The 3,912-nt window shown below is 36.5% G+C and overlaps 1 non-coding gene across 1 annotated transcript; it reads left to right on the forward strand.

The window, feature by feature from the left end:
- The first annotated feature begins 3,331 nt into the window (after window positions 1–3,331).
- On the forward strand, window positions 3,332–3,438 carry LOC131169536 (small nucleolar RNA R71). The gene has a single exon (XR_009140471.1). It is a non-coding gene; the product is annotated as a small nucleolar RNA R71 (small nucleolar RNA).
- Window positions 3,439–3,912: the final 474 nt, after the last annotated feature.

Raw genomic sequence — 3,912 nt, forward strand, 5'->3', positions numbered from 1 at the left:
CAAGTGTGAATTTCTTCTACATTGAGCTTACTAGGCCTGCTCCCCCTTAAACGAAAGCATTTTTCTTAACTCAAGTATTACGGTGTCACCAAGAGGCCCAATTGCTCCACCAAACCCACTCAAGCATGCATCTCTAAGAGTCATGCTAGAGCCTGCTCCCCCTTAAATGAAAGCCTTTTTCTTAACTCAAGTATTACGCTGTCACCAAGAGCCCCAATTACTCCACCAAACCCACTCAAGCATGCATCTCTAAGAGTTATGCCAGAGCCATCATGTGTTCCACCATCACGTGTACTGCTTGTCCTCAAGCATGACTTAAACTCTCAATCAACTCCACTTAGAAGTTCCTTAACTTCATCATATCACAACATTCTCTAACAAAAGATTAAAAGTTTGAAAGAATAGGCAAGTAAGGTAATAACCATCACAACAAATTCCATCAATACCATACCAATATATTAACAATTTTTCCAACATAAAACAAAAGGCTTGAAATTAATTAAGCTCACACAATTAAAGTTTCATAAAATTTTAAGTCAATACACATCAAAACATAAGGCTAATTTATCAAGGCACAACAATTATAGCTCTTTGCAAATCTTATGGGAGATAGAAATGCTCCTCTTTTTTTTATTTGAAATTGGTACTTCTCTCTTGTCACAGTTATCACTTTTTTTTTCCAACCGTCACCTTCAGAAAAGTAACTTGCTCATATCCTAGCTAGCTTTTGGCCTGAGAATCGACATGGGATTCATGAAGACCCTTGGTTAGTTTGCTTAACTAAAATAGTGGAGCAATTTTCAAGTTCAACCTTTTATTTCCCCCAATTTATGCATCTACATATTATAAAGTGCCCTGATAGATTAAACAAAATTCTGAAATATGCATGACACTAGTTTAAAGCACACATAACTAATCATTTCACCATTAAATCAAGCCTAAATGATTTATGCAGGAAAAAATTGCTTTATGGTATGGAGAAGAGGGAAAATCCATCATTAAAGTTACTATTACCTTGCCTAAAATCTCAAAAATTCAATCTAAAATAGAAAAGTCATTTCAAGGACAAAGCACTTCTCTCCGAGAGTTAATGAAGAATCATGAATCAAGCTTATGAGAACAAATTTTATTTTATTTTTTTTTATTTTTTTATTTTTTATTTTTTTTATTTTTTTAATAATTAAAAAAAAAAGATTGTAGCAACAAATTTCTCCTCCCCCACACTTAAAACTTACATTGTCCCCAATGTAAAGCCCAAATGCAAAAGAAAAGAAAAAAAAATGCTAGAAAATAAAATAAAATAAGGGAAAGAAAATAAATCTGATTATGGCTAACAAGCCACCCATGGGTTGGCTCCCAAGAAGCGCTTTTGTTTATCATCGTTAGCTCGACATGACAAAGCTCCTTAATCCACTGAATTCTCCTGAAACCCCTTATAAAATGGCTTGAGTTCATGACCGTTGACCTTAAACACTTTGTTAGTTCCTAAACTTTGAATTTCAACTGCACTATAAGGAAACACATTAGTAACAACAAAATGTCCAATCCAACGAGAATGCAACTTACCAATCATCAGCTTCAATATGGAATTATACAATAGAACTTTTTGCCCAATCACAAACTGCTTCCTTAGTTTATCATAGAATGCCTTTGTCTTTTCTTTATAGATCCTAGAATTCTCATAAGCCTTAAGGCGAATTTCCTTTAATTCATACAATTGTGATTTTCTTTCTAACTCATTCTCAAAAACAACCTGCACAAATGTATCAATAACATTAATAGAAAAGACAGAATGATCATCAGCAGGATACTTTATGACATCAAAGATATTAAATTTGACAGTCTCTCCATCAAACTCCATATTTAAGGTACCCTCATTCACATCAATTTTTGTCTTGGTAGTTTTTAGGAAAGGTCTTCCAAACAAAATCAAAGCTGAATTTAATGAGAGAGCACTATCATCCTCCATATCCAGAATGTAAAAATCTGCAGGAAAAATCAATCCTCCAACCTGCACCAACATATCCTCAACGACTCCCAATGGGTAAGCATTAGAACGATCAGCTAACTGAAAAATGACAGTGGTTTCTTTTAAAAGACCCAAATTTAAAGTTTGAAAAACTGAATTTGACATAACATTAATAGATGCTCCTAAATCTGCCATTGCACTTTCAAATTTAAAATCACCTATTCTGTAGGGAATAGAAAACGAACATGGATCCTTACACTTAGGTGGTAATTTTCGCTGAATTAGTGCTGACACATTTTCCCTCACACTGATCTTCTCATTATTCCCCAACTTGCACTTTGTAGTGCATAACTCCTTAAGGAATTTAGCATACTTGGGAACTTGTTTGATCGCATCAAGTAAAGGTATATTCACCTCCACCTTTCTGAAAGTCTCCAAAATTTCTTTCTCTTGTTCTTCTTTCTTAGTCTTAGCCAACCTGTATGGGAATGGAGGAAGAACAGAATTATTAACCTTATTTAAGTTAGGTTCAGTATTTACCTCAACTTCAGGAACTTCAGACTCTTTTGCTCCTTGCTTTTTCTTTTTCATTGGCTCATGTGGAGTCTGATTATCAACTTCTTTCCCATTCCGCAACAGTATCTCACTCGCATTTTCTCTGGGGTTCATGACTGTTTGTGATGGAAGCTTTCCAGATCCTTCAGCTTCCAGCTTACTCACAGATGAGGCTAACTGACCAATTTGCCTCTCTATATTTTGAATGCTATTTCTGGTTTCCTGTTGAAACTGTTGGGTATTGTTAGCCAAAGCCTTAACAATTTCATCAAGTGACATGCCTTGATTTGAGGGAGGTGGAGATGGTAGATTCACTTGTCTCTGCTGCTGGTATCAGTTTTGCACCGGTTGATTCCCAAAACTCAGATTGGGATGATCTCGCCATCCTAGATTATAAGTATTGGAAAAGGGATCATACCTATGTTGTCGTTGTCCATAATTTCCTACTGCATTAACATGTTGCATTGATTCATCCTCTTGTAATGTAGGACACATGTCAGTAACATGACCCGAACCTGAACAAATTCCACATACCTTAACAGTTTGCATTTTTCCTATAGCTAATTGCCTCACTAAAGATTAAATCAGAAATCTGTTTCTCAAGGTTAGATGTACTTATTAACCTTCACGGGTGAGTGATCCATTCTCATTCCAAACTGCTGAGAATTTGCTGCCATGTTAGCAATTAGCCTCCTTGCCTCTTCTAGTGTCTTGTCAACCAAAGCTCCTCCACTAGTAGCATCTATCATACTGCGATCCATTAGTAGAAGTCCCTCATAGAAATACTGAATCAAAAGCTGCTCACTTATTTAATGATGGGGACAGCTTACACACAACTTCTTAAATCTCTCCCGGTACTCATACAAGCTCTCTCCATTGTACTGTCGAATGCCATAAATTTCTTTTCTTATGTTGGCAGCACGAGAAGCAGGAAAATACTTCTCCAGAAATATCTGCTTCATCCCATTCCATGAGTTGACAGATCCAGAAGGAAGGTAATACAACCAATCCTTAGCTGTGCCCTCCAGTGAGAAAGGGAAAGCCCAAAGCTTGATCTGATCCTCTGAAACTCCTTGAGGTTTCATGCTGGAACACACAACATGAAATTCATTTAGATGCTTATATAGATCCTCACCTGCAAGACCATGAAAGTTAGGCAATAAATGGATTAGTCCAGATTTCAACTCGAAAGCAACATTTAAAGCAGGGTATTGGATACACAAAGGCTGTTGATTTAGATCAAGAGTGATTTAGATAAGGAGCAGCTAACTCTTTCAAGGTTCTAGCAGCCATGGTTTCGTTTTCATAATTTGACTCTGACTCCGAATCCGAACTTAACTCCTTTGGAGATTGGACTCCTTCAGATGTACTCGAAATCTGCCTAGCTT

Source organism: Hevea brasiliensis, chromosome 1, assembly GCF_030052815.1.
Source record: "Hevea brasiliensis isolate MT/VB/25A 57/8 chromosome 1, ASM3005281v1, whole genome shotgun sequence".
Taxonomy (NCBI): Eukaryota; Viridiplantae; Streptophyta; class Magnoliopsida; order Malpighiales; family Euphorbiaceae; genus Hevea; species Hevea brasiliensis.